The sequence below is a fragment of the Rhinolophus ferrumequinum genome, chromosome 5 (assembly GCF_004115265.2).
Source record: "Rhinolophus ferrumequinum isolate MPI-CBG mRhiFer1 chromosome 5, mRhiFer1_v1.p, whole genome shotgun sequence".
Classification (NCBI taxonomy): Eukaryota; Metazoa; Chordata; class Mammalia; order Chiroptera; family Rhinolophidae; genus Rhinolophus; species Rhinolophus ferrumequinum.
The window spans coordinates 3,403,401-3,419,947 of record NC_046288.1 but is presented as its reverse complement, the minus strand read 5'-3'; the positions used below and the strand labels follow the sequence as shown (position 1 = coordinate 3,419,947).

The window sequence follows — 16,547 nt, the reverse complement described above, 5'->3', positions numbered from 1 at the left end:
CCACAAATAAATATAATCAAATAATAAAACATGTTAGGCAAAATAATTTCCATGGCATCTGTGTAACCCATGGAAACAGGAGGCAGTTGACATTACAAAGTAGGCGAGTGAATGGATATACACAGAAACACATGCCTTCAGAGTTTTTTCCCAAATATATTCTTCTTGACCTTAAGAGATGAACAAATGGTCCATGAAATTCTACTGTTATTATTTAAACCAGAGGATCCAAGCTGTTAAAACTTGTTTCAGTAAGGCTCTATTTCAAGAAAAATAAAGTACTTTTGAAAACGTACATACATTTGATATGATGTATACTAAGTCTCAAATGTAGAACCTGGATCTTAAATTATTATAGTAAGGAATAGAGATTGTTAGACTTGAACTTAATGAAAATAACTAAAATTTTAAAAAGTTTTCCTGATACATGTACTGGCTAACCTGATATTCTAGTCAGGTGAATTATCTGATAAAATAGATGAAGCTTGAATGTTTTAACAATAAAGATACCAGAAAAATTTTAAATGAAATATTTTGTTTAACTTTTTGAAGAGGTAAATCATTCTCATGGTTTGAATATCAAAAATTTAAACATGAATACAGTGAAAAGTCTTTCCTATGTCTTTTATCCACCTATTTCTTATACTTCAACTGTTAGTTTACCCTAGTTTAATGCATATATAAGCCAATACATTATTCTGCACCATTTTCTGCTTTTTTTTCATTTTACAAATACAATCTTGGAGATACTATTAGAACATAAAGAACTTTGTCTTTTTTTGTTAACAGCTACATAGCACATATATTCAACTAGTTCCTGTTGATGGATATTTAGGTTGTTCCCAATCATTTGCTATTTTTCAGCAACATAAGAAATACCTTATCATTTCTCATGTATGGAAATATATCTGTGGGATAAATCCCTAGAAGTGAAACTGGATGTTCAGAGTACATATGCATTTGTAATTTTGATAGATACTGCCAAATTCCTGTTTTTCTATAGCCTAGTCAAAGCAGCGGTGCCAGATAAATTTTATAGTTTTTCATTTAGAAATACACAATGAAAAGTGGGTTACCTATTAAAGAATTAGGAAGAAAAGCAGGACAAGTTTATTCAGCAATTTACAGAGTACATTTTCACTCAGAAATACATTTGACAGAAATTTATTGTGCACCTACTGCAGGCCAAGTGCTTTTAGGCACTTGGGAGATATATAATCAAGTATATACAGAGGGTGCCAAAAAATGCATATACATTTTAAGAAAGGACAACTGTATTATTAGGTTGGTGCAAAAGTAATTGCGGTTTAAAAGGTTAAAAATAATTGCAAAAACCGCAATTACTTTTGTGCCAACCTAATAAAATTGTAATGCTCAATATATACTGATAACAAAAGATGAATACAAGTCAAGTTTGACTTCTGCAATTACAAGAGGTGCTCAAAGTATCATCAGTGTCCAGAATTTCTAATTACGGTGAACTACTGCTTGAGCAACGTTGACCAACTTGTCCATTTGTATACATTTTTTTGGCACCCCCGCTACACACACACACACACACACACACACACACACACACACTCACACATCAAACTCAAATCTCTGCCTCTGTGGAGCTTACATTTGAATTCTACATTCTGGAAGTCTGTGTGACTTCATAAGAAGCCTGTTAAATGTCAACATCCTGAAAATGAACTATTGAGATCCTGAGCACAGGCTCCAGGCATATGTTACCACTGTTATCTAAAAACTAACTAGAACCAGTGTTGCATATGATTTCACAGCTCTCCATCAGGTCCTCTTAAAACAATACACTTGGGTGAGAGCTCTTTTTATCTGACTCCATCTGCTGTTGGTAGTGATCAGCATACTGTGGGCATTGTGGTATCGTCTGAGATTAGGTTGTGAAATAGGAAGTAGAGTTACAGGCAGATCAGCAAGTATATGCAAACTGTTTAGTTCTCTCTTGCTGAAAACAAGGGTGCCCAATTCAGGTTTGGGGGGTAAGGATAAGGTTGTCAGCACATCCCATCAGGGCACAGTTTCCTTTTTGCAGTCTGTCCTTGTTTTGGTTCTAGTAAGAGATCTATAAAAAATAGTTTCAGAAGCACATAGCAGCAATAGTCAGTATACTGAGCAAGGGCATGGAAAAGGCAACATCTTAGAAACTGAGGGAGGCAGAAACGACCATTGGTGTCAAGGAAAGGCTGGTAGCGTGTGCAATGACAGAGATAGTACGGTCTCAGGCTTATTTGGAGTATCTTTCCTTACTGAAAGAATATCTTAAAATTTTAGCCGCCGCCCCCATTAGATTTAATTCTGTAAGAAAGTGGTAAACTATAGCTCTTAAAGTCTTGCCAATTTCCCACGGGGTTCTTTGCAGTCTTTAAAGAATAATTGAGAGTTCGGCTTGTGATATGGAGGCCAGATACAAAGGCATCTTTAAGTATGAGGTGAGAACAGAAAGAGCTAGTTCCAGAGAGTGGCTCTTCAATTGTATCTTGGCTCCCTCTCCCCCCACCCCTACCCCCCCCCCGCCCCGCCATTATTAAAATTCCATCCCTGCACCATAATAGCGACAATCAAAAATTGGTTACTGAATGAGTGATTTCTGAAGTCTTAATACTTCTTAGTTACGTTTTTGTCATTGAATTTTACAGCTAGATAAAGGAGCCTTTGAGTTCAGTCAACAAGCTCCTTTGATAGCTGAGGCCGAGAAGGGGGAAGAGCCTATGGCAGAAGCCAGGTCTCTTCCCAGATTCCCAGTTCAGAACTCCTTCTGTCATAGGATAACCTATGAGAAACCGTGACTCTGACTTCTGTATTGTGTGTTGCCGGACTGCAAACGCTGCAAAATGGGATGACTTTGGGCAATGACACTGTGGCCCCCAAGGGGCCTGTACACAGCAGCCCCGTGGACGGCTGGATGCTGAATGAGTAATCATGCTGCTCTGAAGTCGCCCGACTTTGGGGCAGCCGCTCCTGGGTCCCCAGGGTCTCCTTCAGCCCTGACTGTGTTCTGGTGGCCCCGGCAACGGATAGCTCCGCATGGGCCGGGTAATGGGCACAATGTCTCCAGAGTTCCATTTCATCCCCTAGGTGATACTTTTTCCGAGTCTCCCCGGGACTTCGGGGGCCCGTGAACGACTGACCTACGCCCAGCAGCAACTCCCAGCAGGCCACTGGGCCGAGGACGCGAGGCCGCAGGGCCCACCGCCTCGCTCTTTCCCTGGGCTCCCTTCCAGCCACCCCAGCGCTCGGTCCGTTTCCGGCTCGCCCTTCCCTCGTTATCCCCACGAGCGTTTTCCCAGTGTTCCCCACTTTTTGTTTACAAAGTTCTGACGTCCAATTGGTCCACAGCTCCCGCACCTGTCCGACCCTCGGTCCCTCCATCGCCCTCCCTCGGCTTCCCCCTCTCGCTCCTGGATCCCCAGATGCCGATTCACTTCTCGGCCATCGGGTCATCACGTGAACCGCGCCCCGCCTCTCCATCAGTGATCCGAGCCACGCCCCCATACCGTCACGTGACCCGCCCCCGCCCCCGCGCCGGCGCGCTCCGACGTGCCCTGGAACTTACCCTCCCGCGGAGACCAGCCTGCGGGAACCCGCCGGCCGCGGCCGCCGCCGTGTGAGCGCCGTTCAGGCTCGTCGCGGCTTCCCGCAGCCCCCGTGCTGGTGAAGAGGGTGCTGCCTCCCGCGAGGCCTCCGAGTCTTCGGTAAGGTGGCTGGCGCGGGTCCCCGCGGACAGAGGGCAGGTTAGTGGGGCGCTGCACAAAGGCGTTCCGGGGCCGGGGCTCTGCCCACTGAGGGCGGCGGAGTTTGGGGGAGACGAGTGCGGGAGGCGCATCGGCGCCGAGGTGCGCGCGAGGTGAGGCTGGGAGCGCCGCCGGAGGGGTCGGGGCGCGGGAGTGCGCGCGGGGGAAAGGGGGGCTGTTGCTAGCGCAGGGGCTGACGTGGGCGGGAGGGTTTTAAATGGTTTGAAGTTGTGCCTCCTCTGCCCCCCGGGTTTCCTGACTTCCTGTGTGAGGGCAGCGCCCGCCCCGCCCCCAGGAAGGAGGGTGTCGGTGTGTGTGTGTGTGTGTGTGTGTGTGTGTATAAGACTGGCTGGTGCTGCCCTCCTTCCTCGCCTTCTGCCCCTGCGTGTGCCCTCTCCCTAACTGCTTTAGGGTGTTTAAACCTCCGCCCACCCAGGGAGCCCACCTGGGGCCTCGCCTCCGGGACTGTTGACCTTAAACTGGGTACTTTCGTCTCTGCAGTATTTAGAGGTGCCCCGCCCCTGCAAAATGGATATTTGCTGCTCTACAACTCTTCTGAGAGGAATCTCCTCGAAGTCCTTGAATTAAAAAAAAAAATGTCTTCACAAGCGTGCTGCGTTTTCCAAGACAATCAGTTGTCCTATATGTGTTGTATCTTAAGATACTGCAAACCCTCTGAGAAGAAATGTCCATAGGGTCATTAGAGAACCGGCCCTCAGTTTTAGAGGCGTGTGATGTTTTCCTTGTGGATGCAGCAGCGGTTTTAAATGTATTTTCAAAAGCTAAAAAAGTAACATGTCTAAAGCATACCATTATGAACGTTCTAATGTCATTCCAAGTGAAGTGTTTGTTAATGGGTAAAGGCTATTAACACTCGTATTGGTTTATGGGTAATTATGACATATGGAAGTAGATTTTATTGACCACTTGTGCACATATTGCTAAGGGCAGGTAATGTGGAGAAAGCAATGCATGAGGAGTCACTGGGGTTCTGGTTCAGATTCTGCCACCCATTTCTAGAGGTGAGACCTCAGAAGACTCTGAATGTTGCAGTGAAAGGATGTTAAAAAGTATCTAGCCCCTAGCCACAGCTCTTTCATACTTGAAAGTTGGGAAACATGGCCTGGAGATATATTTGTCCACATCCACTGCTCCTTACCTAATCTACAGGAGGGTGTATAACAGAATGGGTCATCTTTCTGTACCTTTTTTGGTCAAGCTGTTGTCATTTTTCTCTTTGTTTTAAAAATGCTCCTGGAAACGTTCAGAGCAGGAATCAGGGAATCCAGAGCTGTGCTTAAGAGTAGGCAGTGAAGACCTGACCCTGAGCCATGCATGCAACCTCAAGAGCCAGCCAGGCAGGGCACATAGTATATGTGTGACCCATGGTTGCGTGTAACTCCACTGCTCTGGAGGTGTTTCTCTGTGGAAAAATAAACAAAGTGTAATATAATAGATTGTGTGTGTGAGTGTGAGTGTGTGTGAGAGAGAGAGAGAATACGAGTATGCATGCATGCACGCCCCAGTCTTTGTTGATAGATTTCTGCTTGTACTTTATCAACCATAGGAGTTGGAGAAGATTGCTGAGTCACTGATTCTTAATGCCATCTGTATGTATTAGTTGTCCATCTATAGTCAATATTTTATGTAACATAGATTTTTTTACTTACTACACCAGTTGTGAGGCACAAGTGAACATATGTACGAGAATGCTGTAGAAAAATAGCGTATGATTTGTAGTTAATCATTTTGCTTTTCTTTCATTAATTAGACAGTATCTGTTTAGTGCTTTATTTTAAAAAATGGATGGAAAGTGGGCTTTACAAATTTAAGTACTTTAAGTTATGCAGTTGATAATTCCAAGAATAAAAGGGTAATAAAAATCTTAAGTTGACTAAAATAAAATAATGAATACAGTGATGTGTAAAATTATTAAATGATAGGTAGCATTAATATTTTGCTGAGAAAATTGGTACTAGGAAAAAGCAGCTTAAGGTAAATCTGCCTAAAAGAGGCATTATAATTTTATAATAAATAGTGGGAGAGAAAAGTGAATTAAACTTTTTAAACAGTTATACGTTGCAAAAATTGCAGATATGCACTATTTTGTAGAGTGAATCAGATGTGAAAAGGTATGATGGTATCCCATAGCGTCATTGTACTTGAAATCATGCTTTTCAAATCATGCTCTTTTGAGGAATCCATTGGGCCATTATCTGTGGTTTTTCTTTTCTTTGATCGTTAACTAGTCTAATTTTGCAACATCCTCATTTGTGGATGGCTTTGCTGTGATTCAGCCATTTTTCTGCTTTATCGACTTTATTGGCTTAGTAAGTATCCTGCAGTTTCAGTTTGCGGTTGATTAGTTTTTTATTTGAACTGAACTGCTAAATGCTGACATCTCTAAGGGCCCCTCCCCTGCATGGGAATCACCCAAACACTAACAAGCCCCCAGGTGATACTGGTGCTGCTCTTCAGCCCAGAACACAGAGCGCTGCTCTCCAATAGAAATAAATGCTAGTCACCTGTGTAATTTCCGAGTTGTAAGTACCTACGTGATAAAAGTAAAAAAGTGAAAAAAGAAACCCCCCAAGTGAGGTAAATAAATTTTATCGTTTTATCATGCAATCAATATGAAATTGTTAATGAGATATTTTACATTCTTTTTGTCAGACTAAGTCTTGGAAATCCCATGTGTACTTCTCAGCACATCTCAGTTTGGATTAGCCACATATCAGACACCCAATAGCCCCGTTTGGCTAGTGGCTACTGTATTGAACAGCACATGTCTGCAGCCTAGAATCTAGAGCAGTGCTATTTGAAGTAGATTTTTAGATTAGCCCCATCAGTGACCTTTGGGAATTCGTTAGAACTGTAAGTTTTTGGGCGCTCCCTCATACTTCCTCTAATTAGAATGTCTGGAATTTCAGTAAATTTTGTTTTAAAAGCTACAGGCTATGACTCCAAAATGTATATGTGGTGTTCTGAATGGGATCCTAGAACAGAAAAAGGGCATTAGGGAAAAACTAAGGAAATCTGAATAAAGTATTGATATTATTATCAGTATTGGTTCATTGACTATGACAAATATACAGTCCCAATGTAAGATGTTAATAGTAGGGAAAGTTATGGGCAGGGTATATGGGATAGTACACTCTGCACTATTTCGCAAAAATTCTGTAAATTTAAAACTCGCCTAAAATAAAGTCTTTTGTTTCTATTTTAAAGCAGTTCTCCAGGTGATTCCATTGTTACCTCGACATTTGAGAAGCAGTGATTTAGATCACTAATATGACCTACACTATTGCAGCTAGCCAGGCCGGGCAGGATGGAGGCTGGTAGTAGGTCTGGTAGATTAATAATAGTATTTTTGTAATAAGCTAAAACTTATAAAGCCCTTACCATGTGCCAGGCATTATACCACGTGCTCTACACATATTTACTCTTAATTCTCCTAGTATGTCATATGTCCTATTAATAAGCCCCGTTTCACAAGTGGAAAACACTGAGGCTCAGAGAGAGGTTCAGCGACTTGTCTTAGGTCTCATAGCTGGCGAGAGGCGGAGACGAGGATGTTTGAGGAGGGACTCCTTTCATAAGCTATCAGTTCACTTGGGAGTATTATTCTACTCACAACTTTCGCTTCTTTGAGTGAGCAGTGATTGCTGTGGATACTCAGTATCATTCCTTGCTGTTTCTAAAGTACTTTTTCTCTTTTCATTCTCACAAGGATCTTTTGAGGTTTGTATTGTTTCCTTTGTTTTTCAAATAAGTTAAGGTGCTCAGGGTTTGAGAGCTGATAAAAGGCAAATCCTAGATTTAAATTTCAGGCCGGACATCTGTGCTCGTTCCCTTTACTACAGGAAAATTTAGAATAGATTTTGAAGTTAGAGGAAGATCTTTAAAAATTTGCTGAAAATTACCTGTATTTTGCTATATATTAGTGGTTTGTTTAAAAAGTCAGTTTTATTGAGGTATAATATACACTAAAATACACTGACACTCTGCAGTAAAGAGAAATGAAGTACAGATACATACATCAACATGGATGAGCCTCAGAAGCATTATTCTAAGTGAAACAAGCCAGACAGAAGGCTGCATACTGTATGATTTGTGAGGACTTTCCTATCACAGCTTTGCTTCCTCGAGTTAGCAGTGTTTAGTGTGATGCTCGCTATAGTGCTTTATAGTTTACTAAGTGCTTTCTCACATTTTCTTTTTCCATTCTCATAAGGATCTTTTGGGATTTGTATTGTTACCTGTTTTACAGATGGTTGTATCACAATTTGTTTAGGCATTCACCAGGTTATAGGACTTTGGGATGTTTCCAATTTCTCGTTCTTACGAATAAAGCTGTTATGAATGTTCATGTAAGGCCTTTCCATAGACTTACGTTTTTTAATTTCTCTTGGGTAGAAGAGGAATTGCTAGATCAGATGATAAATGTGTATTTACCTTAATAAGAAGCTGCCAAAGTGGGTGTACCATTCTACATTCCCACCAGCAATGGGTGAGAATTCCAGTTGGCGGTAGCCTTACCAAATACAAATATACATGTTTAAAGCCATTCTAGTAGGGGGATAGTGGTATCTGGGAAGTTTTATTTGCGTTGTTAGGATTTTGTTTAACAGCTTGATTGAGGTACAATTGCTGTATAATAAAGTGCACATATTTAAGGGTGCAATTTGATGAGTTTTCACATGTATATACCTGAGAAGTATGTACCACTTATCACCATTATCAAGATAATGAACTATATTTATCACCTACCCCCAAAAAGAAAATTTTTCTTGAGCCCCTTTGTATTTCATTGCCCTTGTTCCCTGGTGACTTTTGATCTTTCTGCCACTATAAATTATTTTGTATTTTCTAGAATTTTATGCAGATGGAATCATTATAGTAAGCACTCTTTCTTGTCTGGATGTTTTTTCACTCAGCAAAATTATTTTGAGATTCATCCAGTTTCTTATGTATCAGTAGTTTGCTTCGTTTTATTGGTGAGTGATAGGTCCCTTTGTGTAGATATACCACAATTAGTTTATCCACTCACCTGTTTCCAGTTTGGGGCTATTACAAAAAAATTAAAAAAAAAAAAAGCTGCTGTGAGCGTTCACATACGCTTTGTGGTGTCATGTGCTTTCATTTCTTTTGGGTAAACACCAAGGAGTAGAATCCCTGGGTCAGCTCATAGGTATATATTAAAATTTTTAAGAACCTGCCAAATTTTTTCTAAAGTGGTCTTGCCATTTTATGCCTCCACTAGCAGTGTGTGAGAGTTCTAGTTGTTTCACATTCTCAAAATCACTGGCATGGTCAGTCTTAAATTTTAAGCCTTCCAGTGGATGTGTAGTGTTATTTCGTTATGGTTTTCATTTGCATTTTCCTAATGACTAAAGATGTTGAGCATCTTTTCGTGGTCTTATTTACCGTCTGTCCATCTTTTCTGGATAAGTATCTGTTTATATATTTTGCCCATTTTTATTGCGTTATTTGTCTTCTTATTGACTTGTACAGTTCTTTATATATTCTAGAAATGAGTTCTTTGTTGGAGATATGTTTGTGTCTGTGTTCATGAGGAATATTGATCTGTAGTTTTTCTTATAATGTCTTTGGTTTTGGTATGATAATGCTGATCTCATAGAATGAGTTGGATTGTTTTCTCTCTGTTTCAGTTCTTTTTAAGAGGTTTGTATAGAATTTGTAAATATTACCTTCCTTACATTTTTGGTAAAATCAACAGTGAAGCCGTCTGGGTCAGGAGTTTTCTTTGTGGGAAGATTTTAAAAGACAGATTCAATTTATTTTAAAGACAGTTTCTTCTTAAGCTTTGGTAATTTGTCTTTCAATAAATTTGTCCAGTTCGAGGCTGTGCGTGGGGCAGGCTCCCCAAGGAATGGTGGCGGCTGTCCCTGCAGCCCTCACCCTGGGGCCACGGGGCTCAGTCTTTCCCGTGTGTCTCTGGCGCCTCTCGAGTTGCCGCCCCTCCACCCTAGCGCAGGTGAAAGAGTAAATTCAGTTCGTCTTGACTCCATTTGGTCAGAAGCACTTGCTACCTGACCTTGCATTCGGCTTAAAGGATTTTTCAACCATGTTCTTCAACTAAACAGAGCTCTCGTAAACATCAGAAAACTTCCTTAGTGAAGCAAACCTCATCCTTAACCACCCGCAGTGCCAAATCTCATGATGAAGTAATGCACCTCTCAGACTTATCACTTGCTAAAACAATAAATAAGTTAGAGATAAATAAAAAGAAATTGGTCCAGTTCATCTAAGTTGTTGAATTTATTGGCATAAAGTTCATATTATCTTCCTTTTCATATCTTTAAGGATCTATAGTTACATCCCTTGTCTTATTCCTGATATTGGTTATTTGTGCTTTTTCTCTTTTTGATCAGTTTGGCTAGAGGATTACCAGTATTAGTGATCTCAAAGAACCAGCTTCTGGTTTTTTTTTGGGTTTCCTCTAACATCTTACTGTTTTCTCTTTTATTGATTTCTTCTCTGATCTTTATCATGTCCCTTTTTCTGCTTGCTTTCGGTTTGATTTGCTCTTTTTTATTTAGTTTCTTATAGTGGAGGCGTATGTCATTTGAGACCTTTTTTCTTTTCTAACATGGGAATTTAGTGCTATACATTTTCTCTAAGCACTACGTTAGCTGCATCCTACACATTTGGAAATGTCATGTTTTCATTTTCATTCCGTTCAAATTTCCTGTTTGATTTCTGCTTTGACCTCTGAGTTTAGAAATGTGTAGTTTAGATTTCCAGCATCAAATTTGGGGGTTTTAAGATATCTTTTTACTGATTTATAATTTCATTGTCAGAGAAAACACTTTGTATAATTTCAGTCCTTTTAAATTTATTGAGATTTGTTTCATGGCCCAGAATATAGTCTATGGCAATGTCTTTATAAGAAGCCACTGAGCTGGCCGTACCATTTCGCATTCTCACTGGCACTGTTTGAGTGTTCCAGCTGTGGATATCCTTGGCAGCACTTTATATTGTCTTTCAAAAAAAATTTTTTTTAAAATAGCTATATTGTCATTGGCTTGTAGTGATATCTTGTTTTGGTTTTAATTTGCATTATTGGGTTTTTAGTGTTTGGTAAAATAATTTAAACTTGAATAAAAGTTAAGACTCATGGAGTGTTTTTTTTTCCAGTAGAGAACAGAAAGCTCTGAGAGATTGGTAATTCATCATTTGTATGCACCATAAGTGCTACTTTTCAGTTTTCCAAAAGTTTGAATGTTTGTCTTTTAATGTTTACTTTAAAGGAAGATCTGTAAAAGCTAGGTGAGGATTTTAGTGACTTTAGGATAGATAGGTATAAGATGATTTAAATGGTATTCTCCAGTGATTCTTTATTGTGGTAATATATACCACATAATATTTTATCATATGTATATACCACGTTCTTCTTAGCCATTTATCCACCTATGGACATTCAATTTGCTTCCATCTTTTTGACTATTGTGAATAATGCTGCTATGAGCATGGCTGTACATATATCTGTTCCAGTCTCTGCTTTCAGTTCTTTTGGATGTATATCCAGAGATGGAATTGCTGGATCATATGGCAATTTTATTTTTAATGTTTTGAAAACATTTCATACTGTTTTCCCCAGTGGCTACACTGTTTTACATTCCCACCAGCATGCACAAGAATTCCAGTTTTTCCACATTCTCGCCAACACTTGTTATTTCTGTTTTTCTGTTGTGGTTTTACAATAGGCATCTTAATGGTATGAAGTGGTTTCTCATTGTGGTTTTGATTTGCGTTTCCCTAATTGTTAGTGATTGTGAGCGTCGTTTCACGTGCTTGTTGACCATTTGTACATCTTTGGAGGAATGTGTATTCAAATCAAGTCCTTTGCCTATAATGACACTTCTTATCACAATGCTAATTTAAGTAGACTGGCATAATTTAAGCATTATAAAAATACTTCTTTTATTAAGTGAGTTATTGATGTGTTACTATTGCTTTGCAACAGCCAGACCTTAATAGTCTCTACACTTGTAGATGTATTTGCCTTTGTTTTGTGGTTTATGTCTTTTTTTAAAGCATGGGACTTTGTAAACATTTGAAAGTGGTTGAATGTAAGTAGTCATGTCAAAGATTTTAAGAGAGTAATATGTATAGTTTCGGAGGAACATGTGAATGGGTTTTGGGGGGTTATGCCTGAGTAACCCATAGAGTTGTGCCATTGTGAAGCAAATGAAGTTTTTATTCTAAATTATTAGAGGATTAGAAATCCTATTAAACTATAAAGACCAAGGTTATGATTTTCTTATTAATATGCAACAACTTGTATAACAACATGGACTGAGAGTGGACATGGGTGCTCCCCCAAAGGAAAACCAAGTTATTGTTACAAGCGGGGTGGGGTCGATGAAATGCCACAGAAGCAAGCTCAAAATTATATGAACTGTAAAAAAAAAAAGTTAATTTCCTTTTTCTAGAAAGTTCTTATTAAGTTTTATTTTAGAAAGTTCTTAAGTTAAAATACGGGGTTGAGGTGTTGGGTATAGAAGGAAGAATCCATCTAGTGGAGTGCATTTAGAGGGGAGTAAAGAGCTGAAAGGTGTAGGAGCAGAATGATCATCATAGAAAGGTAGTTTTAAAGGTTCATGCGAAGCTATTGTCCGTATAGGTATCTTTTGATTAAAGGAAAAGGAAGTTAACATTTTTGCTTAAAAAAACATGTTTTTGTTCCTCAGACTTTTTACTGATTTTGAGTTTTTAACCTCACAGACTATCTTCTTGCTATTCTATATCATCACATTAAAACTCTTAATGTGTGCAACTGGATCTCGAGGGATTAAAACCCAGTTTACTCTTTAGTGTTTTTTGGTCTGAAACGGCTTGATGAGGGCTCTTTACTAAAGTACTGAGTTTGCAAAATTTTTTTGAATATAATGGGCTTCTTTTTGTTCTGTTACATATTAACTGGGTCAGGATTTGCATCTCCATGTATAAGAGATCTTTTTAGAATGCTTTCGAAGATATAACAACCACTGATAATGGAGAACCCTGGTACCTCTTAAATAATTGTAATTTGTGTTTTCATAAGAAAAACAGGTACTGTGATTCTCCATAAATGCAGTGTTGAAAAGTAAAGAAAAAAATGAGTTTATTTAAATTATTTAAATGTGGGACAGCATAATGTAAGATATGTCGATCTGACTATCAAATATGTGTGTTATCACTTTTGAGTTAAAGTTTACGAAGACAATTGTCCAATAATAAGAAGCATTTAAATCAAGTACTTAAAATCCAGGTGGAGGAGGTAGGACTGTCGGTATGGCACTACAAGATGCTCCAGGCTCGTTTTATGTATTTTTCACTCCCGTCCTAGAATCAGCCATTTTTCCAAAAAGCCGTGGTTCTTTTATTTGGAGCATGGTATTAGAAACCAAATCTGGGTGGCAGGTGTGCTTGTTGCTGCTAGAGCGTCATTTTTACTGACTACAAGGAAATGTGTGTGTACTAAGCAGCGTGTAGACACATACCTGTAATTTTTTAAATGTAATCACCTGTATCTGTCGTAAGCTAAAAATGAGTTCATTGAGTTCATACTGATGTCTCCAAGTCTAATCTGTTATCACATAGATCAGTAGAACCTTTCCCCTTGCTTATCTATAAATTTCCACTCCGACATTGAGAAACCTGTCTCCCACCACCACATTCCATTTACTTAATTCTTCAATTCCAGAATATATGTATAGGAGTATCAAAAATTTTAACTCGCACTCCTATGGGGAACGTTTTCATTTACTAGAACACAGTACTTATATGTAGTTACTTTGTCTATATTCTTATAGACCCACTTATTTCCAAAATTAGTTAGATCAGCATCTACTCTCCACCCCTCAGTGACGTTGTTCCATATATTCGTAAACCTGTTCGACTGTCCTGTCACATCTGATTTCCATGATGGGATTCCTAACTCATCTTTTAAAATTTGCAGACATTCAAGTTCATATTTTGTGTTGTAAAGATTACTGGGTTGTGATAAGTACATGATGTGATACATCTACTATTATACAGTATCATACACAATTGTTTTATTGACCGGAAAGAATCCCCGGTGCTTCAATGGAACCCTCCCTTCCTTCCCTAGCAATCACTCTCTGTATGGTTTTGACTTCCCAGAATGCCATATAATTGATATCAGTCAGTACGTGGCTTTTTCAGACTGACTTTTTTCACTTAGCAAAATATTTCTAAGCTTTATTTCTATCTTTTCTTTGCTTGATAGCCCATTTCTTTTTTATCACTGAATATTCTATTGTATTATGCCTAACAGTTTATTCTTTCTCCTATTATAGGGTATTTTGGTTGCTTTCAGTTTTTGGCAGTTACAAATAAAGCTCCTGTAAACATTTGCTGCAGGACTTTTTGTGGAAATAAGTTTTCAGCTCATTTGGATAAATACCTAGGAGTGTGATTGCTAGATCGTGTGGTAAGACCATGTTGCTTTGTAAAAAACTGCTAGGTAAACTGTCTTCCAAAGTGGCTGCTCCATTTTACGTTCCTATAGCGATGTATTCCTGTTGCTCTACATTCTTACCAGCATTTGGTTTTGGCAGCTTTTGTATTTTAGCCGTTTTAATAGATGGACAGTGGTATCTCGTTTTAATTTGCAATTCCCTAATGACATGATGTTGAAAATTTTTTCATGTGCTTATTTGCCGTATTTTCTTTCATGATGTGTCTTCTCAGATCCTTTTTCCATGTAAAAAATTTATTTCATTTTGTTGAGTTTTAAGAGTTCTTTGTATGTTTTGGATACAAGTCCTTCATCAGATGTGTTTTGCAAATATTTTCTCCTTGTTTGTGGTTTGTGTTTTCATACTTTTAGCAGTGGCTTTCACAGAGCAGAAGTTTTACATTTTAATAAAGTTCTACTTTATTTCCTTTCATGAATCATGCATTTGGTAGGTGAATCCAAAAATTCATTGCCAATTCCAAGGTCACATTTTTTCCTTTACAAATTGGAATATTTTCTCCATTCTTGTAACAATCCAAGAAAAAGTCATGTTCACCCATTTCTGACTAAAAAAGACTGTGGCACAAATATTCCTAAAATACCTCATGCAGATGTCATTTTTATTGAAATAGGCTTGCTTCCCCGAACACTTCTTTGGTTGGTTCCTCATTTTTGTTTCAGATTTAAATCTTGGTTTTGAGTTTCCTTTAGCAGTTTACACTTGGCTGTGTTCTTTGCTGCTTTCCACTTACCCGATTATTTTCTGTATCCTTTCTACTGTTCCTATTTTTGCTATTTCTTTATGGCCAGAATAATTTATAATTTAATCATTACACTTTCCTCTGCTTCTTTAGGCCTAAGGAAATGTCTTATATATATTTTTATTCTTAGAAAACAGGGATCATGCCTTAAGAAAAAACTTTGAGTGCCCTGTGATTTTTTGTAAAGTGTGCAATTTACAGAATAACTTGGTGGAATAATTTCTTATGCTGGAATTGTTCTTAACATTTTTGTTGTGCTCATTAAATTTAATTGATTTCTTTCGTAGAGGCCTGTTCAAGGATTGTTAACTTTAAACAAGTACTTTTAAAACTACTTGGAGGACTTCATTATTAAGAATCGGTGCTTAAATTGTGGTATTTTAAAATTGGTTAACATTTACGTGCACAAGGCTATATTAACATTTGTTTGTGGTATTAGAATACTAAATAGGTTGCACATCATGTATGTTAGACTTAAACTGTAAATTCATTAATTATGGATACATTTACTGTAATTCTCTTAAGATTTTGTTTACTAGTATACTTTTTTGACATACCTAGTAAGGATATCATTCTGAGAGATGTAGATGATTAAAGCAGATGTCCTGGGGGAGGAAGATAACATTTGCTGAGCTGTGTAATTTGTGGTAGGACAGAAAATGAGATAAATTGGCAGAAAGGAGGAGGGTATTAGATTTTAAAATAACATGATAGAAAGTTCTGAATCTGACTTGGGGGACGAGAAATAAAAGATGTAAGCAGTTGTGTGTCTGTGAGTGTCCATGTGTTCCGTTTGTTCTTGCTGAAACATGAAGAAGACTGGCAAGTGTCATGAAAAGCCTATATGATATTTTTGAAACTGTGAAGAAAAGTAGTTGGTACTGGGCAAAAACTTTCTATATATTCGTGGTTGGGTACTTAGTAGTTCTAAGGGTGTGTATGTGATGAATGCAGGAGTGTGGTGATAAGTATAGAATATATTTCAGTTAGGGGAGTGTTGTACTCAGTGAGTATTGTAGTTGAATGAGTAAGAATCTAACCAAAATGCTTGAGAGGATAGATTACCAGGATGAACAGTGCGCAAGCTAACCTGCAGAGAAGAATCCACGAGTTTGGGGAATAGAGGAAGAAACAAACAAGCCAAAATTAAAATTATAAACATTTGTTTTAATACAGCTTATGTTTTTGAATAAAAATAAGCAACATAAGTTATTCAGCCAGTTGCAGAAAATTTTCACTTAGATGTAAGCTTTTAGAGCTACCCCATAATTATTGTAATTTTCTTTGACTCCATCATGTATAATAAGGCTTTTATTTTCATTTTTATTTTATCTAACTTTTTGTGGACCTTGGATTGTAATACATAATTCCTGCTATGTGACTTTCTAGAAGTGTATAATTTCATTAGTCTTTGTTGGGGCCTCCCATCTTCCACCCCGATATTACCTAGAAATCTGTCGCAGCTCCTCCTGTTCTCTTATCCCACTGTGCCACTCTTGCTTATGTCACCTACCTTGGTAGCTACCTACCTTTTCTGTATGG

General features: G+C 38.4%; 1 protein-coding gene across 8 annotated transcripts in view; it reads left to right on the top strand.

Annotated features, from left to right (window-relative positions):
• The first annotated feature begins 3,545 nt into the window (after positions 1 to 3,545).
• Positions 3,546 to 16,547, top strand: part of ARHGAP12 (Rho GTPase activating protein 12) — a 159,210-nt gene continuing 146,208 nt past the window's right edge. For 7 of the 8 annotated variants that reach the window (XM_033106069.1, XM_033106072.1, XM_033106071.1 and 4 more), the window contains exon 1: positions 3,546 to 3,716. The gene's annotated coding sequence lies outside the window, so the exon portion shown is untranslated. Of the gene's footprint in view, positions 3,756 to 16,547 lie in introns of all 8 variants that reach the window. The other variant, XM_033106066.1, reaches the window with a different exon arrangement.